Genomic DNA, 14,249 nt, shown 5'->3' on the forward strand with positions numbered 1-14,249 from the left:
TTTTTCAGTCTGGGAATCAAGATAGTGGAGAGGTGAGTGGAACTCTCACTGACCTCCTCCCAGGATCAACCTAGAATTACAACTAAATTGTGGAGAAATCACCTGGAACAAACAACTAAACAATAGCAAAAGAGGAGCCTTGTAAACTTGGAGACAGAAGAATCAGCTTTAGCTCAATCTAACTGATACTGAATGTGGTAGAGACTCAGGAAGATGGGAGGGGCTCCCAAGGGCAGCAGCACAAGAAGGATATTGAAACAGCCAGTGGGATCGCCCTGAGAAGAGGAGGGTCTAAACCAAAAGCAGGGATCTCTACCCACAGCACCAGAGTCTAAAAGTTCCACAGAAAACAGCCAGCTGTGAAAAGCAGCAGGGTTGCTCTCTGCCAGAGACAGGTGGCTGGAATGCAAAGAACTGTTTAAAGGGCCAAAGCATAAATTTTTATTTGCAGCCACTTACCCTGGTCTCCAGCAAAGGTGGGGAGGGTGGGCTAGAGATGCCTGAGGAGAGATGGGGGAAGGAGGCTTTGTGGAGAGAACTGAGAGGGTAGCCAGTGGGATCTCGGTGCTGACTCATCTCCCATGTGACAGCAACCATCTTGCTCAGGAAGAGACCACTCCCCCTGAGTGGCACCAGTATCAAAGGACCCGATAGCCCCACCTCCATGTGGGATTCCACCCTGCCCTTTGCTGTCTAAGCTGGCTGCTGAGTGCGGAGTGGCAGGCACAGACAGTAGATCCCTGGCTAAAGGGGATGCAGAAACATCTGGTGACACTTGAGGAGAGACTGGGGGTGGAGGCTTTGGGGAGAGAACAGAGAGAGTAGCCAGAGGGATCCCAGTGCAGATTCCTCCCCCATATGGCAGCAGCGCAAGTAGACCCAATAACCCCGCCCCCAGGAGGAACTCCTCCTCGCCCTGAGCTGTCTAAGGTGGCCTGCTGAGTAGAGTGAATAGATTAACAGCTGAAGAAGACAGCCACAAACAGTAGATTACTGGAAGTCTTGAACAGACTATCAAAGGTCAGACAGCATCAACATCTATGATCTCACCTATAAGCGGAACCTAACCAACAACACAAAGATGCAAGGAAAATATGACCAGCAACACTGAAAGGAAAAGAAATCAACAGAGACAAGAGGGAAGGAGGGAGGGGGGGTGGGGAAAAGAAGGGAAGGGGAAAGTCAAGGAACATATAGCAAGGACTCATGGACAAAACCAAAAGGGAAGAACTGAGGGAGGGAAGGAGGGAGGGAGCAAGGGAAAGTGGTGGGGGCGGGGGGAGGCAGAGACAAATGTATTTGAAAAAAAAAATTAAAATAAAATTTAAAAAAAAAATCTGACATCATCAGAGGCAGATCCAGAAAGTAAAAACAGCAGTCTCCAACCATAGAAGTTCACACCACAGAGTCAGGAGATCAAGATAGATGAACTTAAGAATCAGAAGCAAAACAGAAGAGTCTCACAAATAATGGGAAGATAAAGAAATATGCCCTACTCAAAGGGAAAGGAGCAATCCACAGAAAGAGAACTAAATGAAATAGAGGCAAGTAAACTACCAGATATTTAGTTCCAAACAATGGTTCTAAGGAAGCTCAGTGAGCTCAGTGAGCCCAGAGAGAATTACCAAAAACTAAAGGGAAAGTATGAGGAACTTACTGCAAACTATATCAACATGAAAAAGGACATAGAAACTATCAATAAGAGACAAGAGGAAATGAATACAATTTCTGAATTGAAGAACCCAGTAGAAGGAATCAAAAGCAGGCTAGAAGAAGTCGAGGATTGAATCAGTGAGCTGGAGGACAAAGTAGAAAAAAGCTTTGGGAGAGCAAGAAAATGAAAAAAGACTCAAAAAGAATAAAGAGGCATTCAGGGAAATGCAGGACAACCTGAAACATAATATCTGTATAATAGGGATACCAGAAGGAGAAGAGGATGAGGAAGGGATAGAGAACCTGTTTGAAAAAGTACTGATGGAGAACTTCCCTAATTGGAGGAAAGAAAAAGCCACACAAGTCCAGGAAGCACAGGGGTTCCCATTCAAGAGGAACCCAATGAGGCCCACTCCAAGACACATCATCATTAAAATGGCAAATATCAAAGACAATCAGAGAATCCTAAAGGCAGCAAGGGAGAAACAGGTAGTAACATATCAGGGAGCCCCAGTACGGCTAGCAGCTGACTTCTCAACAGAAACACTGCAAGCCAGAAGGGAATGACAAGAACTATTTCAAGTCATGAAAAGCAAAGGCATGCAACCAAGACTGCTCTACCCAGTGAGGCTCTCAATTAAAGTGGAAGGTGAAATAAGGAGTTTCCCAAACAAAAGAAGAGTAAAAGAATACAGCTCCACCAAACCAGCACTGCAAAATATACTAAAGGGACTGCTTTAAGAAGATGAAGAAAAAGAGCCTATAAATACCCAGCTCCTTTCACAGATGCCAATACTTGATATTACCAATATTTTTAATACTTAATCTGATTGTGACAATGATGTGTTATTTTAATTGTTCCTTTATTTGTAGAAACTAAACCTGTTTTTTCATATTTCTTGCCTATGTCTATTACTTTTAAAGAGCTTTAAATGACTTTTTAGTATTCTTTATCCATTTTTTGATAAAATGTTTGTAGAATTTTTTCTTTTAAAAAGCAAAGAAACAAACCATTAACCCTTTTTTAGATGTGTTGCAAGTACTTTCCTATTCTATTACTTGTCCTTTAACTTTTTTATATGTATATTACTATATAGTTAAATGTTCAATATAGTCATATTGTCAATATTTTACTTTATAGCTTCTGGGCTTAAATATTTTACTTCAAGTCATGAAAAATATTGGTTTGTATTTTCTCCTAAAACTCCTGAGTTTTTACATATTGATTTTTAACTCTTGTATAACATGTAGAATAGGTTTCTGTATTTGTTTTATTTCAAGTAATAGTGGTCCATACACCTTATTTATTGAAAAAGCCTTATTTTACCCATTGATTTGAAATATCAACTTAATCACATATTACATTGTTAGACAGATATATATGTTTGTCTCTAGATTGCTCATTATATTTCATTGATCTACTTGATTATTTCTGTGCTGGTGTCATGTTGTTTTAATTGCTGAAACTCTATAATGGTTTTAAATTTATTATTATTTTGTAATTAACTTTGACATTTAAAAAGTAAATAAAGTCAGCCCTAGCTGGTGTGGCTCAGTGGATTGAGCGCCCGCCTGCAAACCAAAGGCTGGCTGGTCCGATTCCCAGTGTAGGGCACATGCCTGGGTTGCAGGCCAAGTTCCCAGCAGGGGGTGCACAAAATGCAACCACACATTGATGTTTCTCTCCCTCTCTTTCCCTCTCTAAAAATAAATAAATAAAATTGTTTTAAAAAGTAAATAAAATCAATCTGCATTTAAGAAATAAAGATAGAAAGAAAGAAAGAAAGAAAGAAAGAAAGAAAGAAAGAAAGAAAGAAAGAAAGAAAGAAAGAAAGAAAGAAAGAAAGAGAGATGGAACTCCTACCTTTTGCAACAACATGATGGAACTGGAGATTATTAAGTTAAGTGAAATAACTCAGTTGATGAAAGACAATTACCATATGATCTCACCTATAAGTGGAATCTATTCAACAAAATAAACTAACGAACAAAATAAACCCCAGGCATGGAAACATGGAGCAGACTGAAAGTAACCAGAGAGGATGGAGAAAGAAAACAATGGTGGAAAGAAGGGGAAGGGACTAGACAAAGAACATTTATAAATGACCCATTGACATGGACAACAGAGTGAGAATTAGGTCAATCTGGGATTTATTGATCTTTTGTTATCACTTTTTTAGACTCTATATCATTTGTTTCTGCTCTGGTCTTTATTATTTCCTTCCTTCTACTCATTTTGGACTCTGTTGTTCTTTTTCAAGTTCCTTTAAGTGTAAAGATAGATTGTTTATTTGAGCTTTTTCTTGTTTTTTGAGATAGGCCTCTATGTTGCAGCCTCTCTATAGGATGGACAGGTCTACTCAGGGCTCAGGTAGATGGAAGAAGATGCGTGGAGCTTTGGGGATGCTTGACATGCCTTTATTCAGGAGAGTCACACCAGCAGAAGCCTGATCCAGGGAAATCACACAGGCCACAAAGCCTGTATCCGCACCACACACAGGCCATGCTCCTGTGTGGAGGGAGTCACAGCCTGTGTCCAAATTGGCACCCCAACTCCCTGCCCAATCCAAAGTTCCTATCCCTTTTATACTAGCCCTAAACAAAGCAGACAATCAAGCCAGAAGATGAAGTAACTATCATGAGCTGCACATGCGATCCTACTCAAGGCTACAGGGCAGTTTATTGCACCTGGGGCTCAAGGCTGTGAGACCCGAGCAAAAGCCTGTGGGAACACTGCTTTATCAGACTCCTCCAAGGTTGTGAGGAGTTGCTCCCTCTGTTTACCCACGCATCTAGGTGCTGGAGTCAGACCATCTCCGTGGATCCTACAGCCTCTAAGCTATGAATTTCCTTGTTAGAATTGCTTTCCCAGTGTCCCACAGATTTTGGATTGTTGTGTCCTCATTTTCATTTGTTTCAATGTATCTTTTGATTCTTTCCTTGATCTCATTGTTGACCCATTCATTGTTTCATAACATGTTAGTTAGTTTCCATGTCTTTATGTCTTTGCATGATTTTTTAGTGTTGTTCTTGTGATTCATTTCTAGTTTCATAGCATTGTGGTCAGGGAAGATGCTTGATATGACTTCAGTCTTCTTAAATTTATTGAGACTTGTTTTGTGTCCTAACATATGGTGTATCCTAGAAACTGTTCCATGTGCACTTGAAAAGTATGAATATTCTGCTGCTTCGGGATGAAATGCTCTGAAGATACCAATTAAATCCATTTGATCTAGTGTGTTGTTTAAAGCTGCTGTCTCCTTGTTGATTTTCTGCCAGGAAAATCTGTACATTGAAGTCAGTTGGCTGTTAAAATCCCTATGCATGACTGTATTTCTATCAATCTCTCCCTTTATGTCCATCAAGACTTGCTTCACATATTTAGGTCCTCCCATGTTGGGTGCATAAAGGTTTACTAGGGTTATATCTTCTTATTGCATTATTCCCTTTATCATGATGTACTGTCCTTCTTTGTTTCTTACTATAGCTTTGGTTTTAATGTCTAGTTTGTCTGATATAAGTACTGTTAACCCAGCTTTTTTTTTTTTCCTTTTCCACTTGCATTAAGTATCTTTTACCAACCCTTTACTTTTAGTCTGTGTTTATCTCTTGACCTGAGATGGGTCTCTTAGAGGCAGCATATATATGGGTCTTGTTTTCTTATCCATTCATCTACCCTATGTCTTTTGGTTGAAGCATTTAAGCCATTTAAATTTAAGGTGATTATTGATAGATATGTATGTAGTGCCATTTTATTATTAGACTGTTTCTCCTTTGTATTTTTTCCTTTTCTCCTCCTCCTCCTCCTCCTTCTCCTTCTTCTTCTTCAAGCAAGCCCTCTAACATTTGTTGCAGTACTGGTTTGGTATTAACAAACTCCTTTAGCTTTTTTTTTTTTTAACTGGAAAGTTCCTTCCTTCTCCAATTTTAAATGATAACCTTGCTGGGTATAGTAGCCTTGGTTTTAGGTCCTTGCCTTTCATCACTTTGAATATTTTATGTACTCCCTTCTGGCCTGAAATGTTTCTGTTGAATAATCAGATGCCAGTCTAAATGGTGCTCCTTTGTAGGTAATTCCTTACTTTTCCCTTGTGGCTTTTAGGATCCTCTCCATTTTTAAGCCTGGTGATTTTCATTATGGTGTGTCTCTGTGTAGGCCTCTTTGGGTCCAAATTATTTGGGACTCTATGAGATTCATGGACTTGTGTGACTTTTTTCTTCACCAGAATAGGGAAGTTTTCAGTCATTTGTTTCTTCAAATAGTTCTCGATTCCTTGCTGGCTCTCTTCTCCTTCTGGTAGTCCCATAATGAGAGCATTGTTCTGTTTCATGTTGTCCAAAATATTTCTTAAACCTTGATCATTTTTAAAAAGTCTTTCTTCCTTTTGCTGCTCTGCCTCTGTGTTTTTTCCTACCTTGTCTTCAAGACACTGATTCTATCTTCTGCTTCATCAAACCTGCTGTTTTTCCTTCCAAGGCATTATTTATTTCAGATATTGCATCCTATGCTTATGATTGGTCCTTTTTTATGGTTTTTATGTCCTTGTTCAAGCTGTTGAGAATCCTTAAAATCATTATTCAAAACTCTCTACCTGATGAATTTCTTGCCTCTATTTCACATAGTTCTTCTGGAAAATTCACTTGTCCTTTCACTTGGGTCCTCTTTGTCTTCCTATTTTGGCTACTCTGTATTTTCCACCTTCGTTGTTAATTAGTCATTAATCTAATCAAACTGTAATCAGCAGCCTGGTTTAAGCACCACAGGGTGGGGCAGAGTAATTCCTGTAGGCGGAGTATGCTTCCCTTCAGACTGATGCCATTCAGAGAGGAGTGCTGTGCCTAAGAGTAATGGTTCCTGATCATGACTTCCAGCCAAGATCAGGCACAGGTAGATATTCTTTGTCTCCCTGCACAACCAAAGGAGGACAACAGCAAATTTAAAAACCAAAAATAACCAGAACTGCCAGAAAATCAATCTGTATGGATGTCCCACAATGATGGAGTGAAAGAAGAAACATTCATCCAGACAAGTAGGAGGGGTGGAAACAGGTAGCTGGGGAAACAGGTAGAGGACACATGTGGCAAGGTAGCAGCTGGAGGACCAGGTGGGCAGGGCAGCTCATGGACTGGGCTGTCCCACAATTGCTTGTGGATAAACTGTGAGGAACGGCTGGGGAGCAAGAGAGACTATGCAATCCAGGGTTCCAGTGTGGGAAAAGAAAGCCTCAGAACCCCTGGAGGTAAAAACCTGGTGGGTTACAGGGAGCAGAAGAAACTCCTAGCCTCATAGGAAAATAAGTTGGAGGGACCCACAGGGTCCTAGAACGTATACAAACCCACCCACCAGAAGGGTCCAATTTGCTGATGGGTAGTGTGGGAAGTGACTGAAAGCTGGCTGAGAATCGAGAATTGTTCCCTCTCAGTCCCCTCCCCCACATGCAGCATCGCAATGCAACAACCTGGGTTGCCCTGCCCTGGCAAATACCTAAGGCTTCACCCCTCCCAATGTAACAGGTACACTGAGAGAAAGAAATATGGCCCAAACGAAAGAACAGATCAAGCTCCAAAAATAGAACTAAGTAATGAACAGATGCACAGTTCAAAACACTGGTAATCTGGATGCTCACTGCATTGGATGAGTGTGGTCACAAAATGGATGAAAAAGTGAAGGCTACGAAAAGTGAAGTAAAGAAAAATATACAGGGAACCGAAGTAAAGGGAAGGAAACTAGGACTCAAATCAATGATTGGGAACAGAAGGAAGAAATAAATATCTAACTGGAACAGAATGAAGAAACAAGAATTCAAAAACATGAGGAGAGACTTGGGAACCTCTGGAAAACTTTAAATAATCCAACATCCAAATCATAGTGGTACCACAAGGAGAAGAGGAAGAGCAAGAAATTGAAAACTTATTTGAAAAAGTAATGGAGAATTTCTCCAATCTGACAAAGGAAATAGACTTCCAGGAAATCCAGGAAGCTCAGAGAGTCCAAAAGAAGTTGGACCCAAGGAAGCACACACCAAGGCACATCATAATTACATTACCCAAGATTAAAGATAAACAGAGAATCTTAAAAGGAGCAAGAGAAAATGAGACAGTTACCTACAAAGGAGTTCCCATGAGACTATCAGCTGATTTCTCAAAATAAACCTTATAGGCAAGAAGGGGCTGGCAAAAAGTATTCAAAGTCATTAAAGACAAGGGCCTACATTCAAGATTACTCTGTCCAGCAAAGCTATCATTTAGAATGAAAGAGCAGATGAAGTGCTTCCCAGATAAGGTCAAGTTAAAGGAGTTCATCATCATCAAGCCCTTATTATATTAAATGTTAAAGGGACTTGTCTAAGAAAAAGAAGATCAAAAACTGTGAACAGTAAAATGACAACAAACTCAACTATCAACAACTGAACCTAAAAAAACAGAAACAAAAACATAAACAAATTCAGCAAACAACTAGAACAGGAACAGAATCATAGAAATGGAGATCAGAGGGGAGGGGGAAGAATGGGGGATAATGTATAGGGAATAATCAGCATAAATAGTAAAATGTATGTATCATTTATAGATATGAAATAAGCAGGGGGAGGTTAAGAATAGTATAGGAAATGGAGAAGCCAAAGAACTTATATGTGTGACCCATTGACATAAACTAAGGGGAGGGGGGTGGGAATGCTGAGGGGGGGTGGTACAGGGTGGAGTGAAAGGGGAGAAAAAAATGGGATAATGGTAATAGCATAATCAATAAAATATATATAAATAAATAAAATAAAATGAAAAGGACTAAGAAAAAAAGAGTAATGGCTCCTGCAGTATCGGGAATGACTCAGCACTGGGATCCTAACAGCTGCTCCTTCAGTTCTCTCCCAAGAGCCACCAACCACAGACTCTCCTCAAGCATCTCTAGTCCACTTTATCACACCCAGGGTATGGGGCTACAAATGAAATTTTGTGCTTTGGCCCTTTAAGAGGCTCTGTGCATCTCCAGCTGTCCCTCCCTGGCCAAAACCCCCCTGCTATTTTTCATAGCTGGATGTTATCTGGATTCCTTTCTGGCTCTAGTGTTGTATGCTGCAGAGCCCAGCTTGGGATTTAGGCCTCACACTTCTCAGGGTGAACCCCCTGGCCACTTAAATATCCTTCTAGCACTTCAGCTGCCACCTGTGGGAGCCTAGACAGCTCTTTTGTGAATCCTCTTCACTCCCTACCAGTCACATTGTGGTAAAGTGGTTTCTTCTGTATGTCCTTGGTTATAAGGCTTGTCTTCAGCTAGTGTTCATTTGGTTATTCTAGATGATTTCTCTACAATTTAGTTATAATTCCAGATTGGTCCTGGTAGGACATTAGTGTAGCTTCCACTAATTCCTCTGCCACTAAAAAGATTCCCCCATTAGTTTTTAATCATCTTATTTCTATAAGATTAATTGACACACTAAAATAACATAAGATACAAAAGCTACAGAATTCTGGAAGAAGGGCAGACTTCTGCCTCAGAGGCTGTCCCCTCTAGAATACCCAAAGGAAAATAACCCTCTGCCACCCTCTCCCAAGCCAGACCTTTCTAATGCTGCACCCAGAGTTCCTTCTCATGTTTAAAAATCATCCTCTGGGAAACACAGGAAGCTGTAACATGATCATCCAGACATCTCTGAGGAAGAGAAAAAGAGTGAGTATCTGCCCTCATCCTGCTTAAATCTTCCAGCCAATAATTCCATGTGCAGTAGAGGCATTCAGCTTCTCAGCCAATCCCAACCTAGACCTGCACCTCTCCCTGCCCTGTCTGCCTGTGGTAGGGAGATCTGCCACATGCCCAGCTAGCTTGTTTACCATTGTCTCATGCAACCTCCTCCTATGGTCCCTCCCTCACTCCTCCCCATTGATTTGATCATGTTTTTCTGGATCATTCTCTCAGGATGCATCTTAACCCTTTCATCCTTAATAACCCTTATTAAACTCCTCCAGAGTCCAAGATGGTCCCTGACCCTGGGAGGTGGCTCATTCCACTTAGAAGGATAAGATTTGCCAGACAGTGACCTGGAGGAGGATTTAGCAGTTTTTATAATGCCAAGTTGATTGATTGAAAAGGGAGGATATTTTAATAACTAATGGTTCAAACTTAGGTCTGTTGAAGAGTAGGGTTTATGCTTTCCTTAGCCTTACTTGTTAATAAGAGTCTATTGAATACCAGTTGTGGTAATTCTGTTGTATTTGGGTTCCTCCCTTCCAAAAGGAGACACTGAAATGAATTGGATACAAGTGGCTTATTTGTGATCCCAGGAAGCACTGTGAGGGGGCAGAGAAGTGAAACAAGGAAGGAAGAAGAACTAACAGAATATGTGGTAATGAACAGGTGGCTATCGCTAAGGGCAACTGAGAACCTCCAAGTGACAGTGTCAAACCATGTCTAGCTGTCCCACTAAGGATCAAGGAACCTGAATTTATGTCCACCACATCCATTTCTTCATATATTATAAGTCACTACACCTTAGCACTTCTAGGCTGACCACTTAGAAAGACATAGAAAGCCATTGGCATATTCAGGCACTCTCTGCAGGAGACCTCCATGGTAGGCCAAGGGAATATGACAGGTGCTAGAAGTATCTAACCACCAGCTCCTGATACAAACATCCCTTTCCTGTCTCTACCATAGTAGACTTTCTGCCACACAAAATTCACTTTTAGAAGTAGACAGAGTGCATATTATTTTTCAAAAACAAGATAAAACAAGATTTATTTGTTAGAGTTGGTCACATATTACTATGGAGTGAATGGAAGAAGTAAGCATTGGATGTGCATTACTGAGGAGCCACAAAATGTCTTTTCTGATTATGATTCAGGCTGATCAAAAGATTGAAAGAGAGAAACATGTTCACCTATGGTAGACCCCTGGTGCTAGTTGACTCATTAACCAGAAACTGATTATCCAGATTTCTTATTTCTCCCCTACCCCCACAGCTGCTGCCTTTTCCTTTTCACTGCTCATTAATTGGCACACATAGCAAAGGAGGAGCAATGGATAAAATCAGACCCACAGGAGTCCTTTTTTATTTTTAGTTAATTCAGGCCAGAATGAAGAATGAAGTTGAAACTAGTAACAGATAATTGTTTTTGTTGTCTTTATTGTGATTGAATATACATATTATGTCAAATATACATAAACTTTACCACTTAAATAATTTTTAAGTATACAGTTCAGTGGTATTTTATATATATATATATATATATATATATATATATATATATATATATATTCATATCATTTGGCAGCCATCACCACCACCCATCTCCAGAACTTTTTCAATGGATTTCAGAATTTGGGTTTGTCAGTGCATTTTGGTTTTCCAACATGTCCGTATCCTCCATTTATTCAGATATTCAAGAGTTGACTGGATTAAGTAAAATGTCACTTGTAGGAGCTAAAAAGAAGTCTATTATTTTTGATAAGTTTATATCAGGTATTAAAAAGCAAGGATGTTGTAGCAGATATATATGAGGGGGACCCCCCAAAAAACAGAATTATCTTCTGAAGGGCTGGTGCCTTGTGGTACGGGCTTTTGCCTCTAGGTGAGTGTTCTAGGAACCCACCTGTAACAGTGTACCTTCTGGCATTGTTGAGAGAGGCTGCATCTGGCTTAAAAAGTCTTTTTGAAGACTCTTTCAGTATATTTGCCCATTTCACGATGGGTGACTTACAAGTGCACCTGCCCACACCATGCTGAGTGTTCAGTGGTTTTTGACCAAAAACAGCATGACCTCCATGCCCCAACCTTCCTATTGGCCTAATATCGCCTTGAGGGATTTTTTGTTTGTTTCCCCACATGAAAAAAAGTCCTTTAAGGGAAACATTTTGCAGATGTGGAAGAGGTGAAATTTTTTAAAAAATGGCAGAAGCACTAAAAGACATCAAAAAAGATGAGTTCAAAAACTGTTGTGAAGAGTGAAAAAATGTCTCAATAGGCATGTTGCATCAAATGGAGAGTACTTTGAAAGTGACTGAAGTTTATACATGTAAGAATAAATACACAATTTTTTATAAATAAATTCTGGGTTTTTTGGGGGGGGGGTCCCTCCTCATATTGCTACACAATAAACTAGTCAAAAATATAGTGGCTTAAAAAACCATCATTTGTTTAGTCACTATCCTGAGGAACAGTTTGTGGTGGGCTCAGCTGGGTGATTTCAGTCTATTTGAACTAGACACAGTTGATATCGGCTGGGGATGCTTGTATGTCTACTGTCAGTTGCCAGGTCTGCTGAGGTCTGGCTGATATAAGATGGTTCAGCGGGGATAACTTGTCTCAGCTCTGTGTGGTCTCTCAACCTTAACCAGGCTTATTCAACATAGCAGCTCAACAGGATCTCAAGAGCAGTGAGAGGAGTGTAGGTGCAGAAGTGCTTATCATGTTTCTGCTTACAACACATTTGCTACTGTCCCGTTGTCCAAAGCAAGTTACATGACCAAGCCTTTAATCACTATGATAAGGCCCCCAAAGGCATAATAAGAAGACATGAACAAATTATGGCCATTCCTGTAATTAATCCACCATTATATATTCTTTCTAAGGCTGGAATTCTCTATGAAGATAGCTATTCTTCTGAGATCACCTTAGGTTGTGTTAAAGTATCATAGTCCCTCTTTTATTCTCAGACAAATATTTTCAAAAGATGAATTTGTGTAACTGACATAATTGAGCCATAGTTGGCCATGTTTACAATCCAATGAAATCACTGAAACTAAACTAATATATTTTCTCTGACACAAAAAGGTACAGGTCTGTTTGATCACTGTGGTTAGTGTCACCACTTCTGCTGGTCATCTTACATCATACCTTCTTCTCTTAAAAATAAGTCAAAGGTTGCGCTGGCTGGGTAGCTCAGTTGGTTAGAATGTCATCCTGTCACACCAAAGTTCTGGACTCATCCCTGGACACGTGCATATACAATAATCAACCAATGGATGCATAAATAAGTGGAACAAATTGATATCTTTCTCTTTCAAATCAATTTAAAGAAAAAAGAAAATCAGAGGTTTTTTTCCACCTGCTCACCTCTCTCCCACCCTTCTAGCACTGCTCTGGTTGCACTGCAGCACTCGCTCCAAGATCAAGGTTTCTGCTACCACTGCTGCTGCTATCTCCTTCCAGCCTCCATCATGATCATCTATGGGACCTCATCAGCCATGATGAGATGTTGGATATATATGAGATCCAGGAGATCACAGATGGATGGGCTGTGCCTGAAGGTTAGGGAAGATGATCAGTAGGACAGAAGGTAACACTGGTGACTTGCTTATTGGTGGAAACAGCTCCATTGAAGGCCCAGAGGGCAAAGGCATGGAAAGCACTGTAATCACTGGTGTTGGCATTATCATGACACCATCATTTGCAGGAAACCAGCTTCACAAAAGAAGCTTTACAAGAAAGTACATCAAAGATTACATGAAATCAATCCAAGAAAAACATGAAGAGCAGAGACCAAAAAGAGTAAAAGCTTCATGACAGGGGCTACAGAAAAAAATCAAGGACATTCTTGCTAAGTTCAAAAACTACCATGTCTTGACTGGTGAAAACATGCATCCAGATGGCATGGTTGCTCTGATGGAGTATCATGAGCATGGTGCTAACCCATGTATGATTCTCTTTAAGAATGGTTTAGAAATGGAAAAATGTTAACAAGTTTGGCAATCTGGACCTATATCACCCATCATAACTGGCTGCTGCTTTTCATCCACACACCAGGAGTGGGACAAATGGGACTGATATTATCTTGAGCTCTTCATTTACTTTCACCTCGATTTATTTGAAATGAAGGCATTGTTTTTAAGAAAAACATGGCATGTCGGTTTTCTAAAAATAAAATGCACTTAAACTAAAAAGAAAAAGAAAAATCAGAGGTTTGTATCACAGGAGAGGAAAAATGAAAGGAGTGGAGGAAAGTACAGAGTTGGCTTCCCCCTTCCATTTTTAAATATCTCTCCCATCTCTAATCCATGCCATGTTCTCACCAGTGTAGTTGGGCCAGTTTTGGTTAAATTATCCTTTTTGCTTAAAGTGTTCTCAAAATAAAAGAATAAATATACTCCTTTTCTTACATCAGAATTTAATGACATGGACAGATAGTAGATCCCTGGCTAAAGGAGATGCAGATTGTTCTGGGGACACTTGAGGAGAGACTGGAGATGGAGGCTTTGGAGAGCGAACAGAGAGAGTAGCCAGCTGGATCCCTGTGCTGACTCCTTCCCCATATAGCAGCAGTGTGAGAGGACCCAATACGCCACTCCCAGGAGGAACTCCGCCCCTCCCTGAGCTGTGTAAGGCAGCCTGCTGAGTGCAGAGTGACTAGATTAACAGCTGACAAAGACAGCCACAAACAGTAGATTACTGAAAGTCTTGAACAGACTGTCTAAGGTGAGACAGCATCAACATCTGACATCATCAGAGGCAGATCCAGAAAATAAAAACAGGGGTCTCCTACCATAGAAGTTCACACCACAAAGTCAGGAAATCAACTTATCAGATCAACTTAAGATGCAGAAGCAAAAAAAGAAGTTTCACAAATAACAGGAAGACAAAGAAATACCCCCCACTCAAAGGGAA

The 14,249-nt window shown here is 40.4% G+C and overlaps 1 pseudogene; it reads left to right on the forward strand.

Moving 5' to 3' along the window:
• The first annotated feature begins 12,805 nt into the window (after nt 1–12,805).
• LOC129070553 (translationally-controlled tumor protein-like) lies at nt 12,806–13,325 on the forward strand (annotated as a pseudogene).
• Nucleotides 13,326–14,249: the final 924 nt, after the last annotated feature.

This window comes from Pteronotus mesoamericanus, unplaced genomic scaffold, assembly GCF_021234165.1.
Source record: "Pteronotus mesoamericanus isolate MK-2021 breed Mesoamerican mustached bat unplaced genomic scaffold, CSHL_Meso_final contig_25, whole genome shotgun sequence".
Lineage (NCBI taxonomy): Eukaryota > Metazoa > Chordata > Mammalia > Chiroptera > Mormoopidae > Pteronotus > Pteronotus mesoamericanus.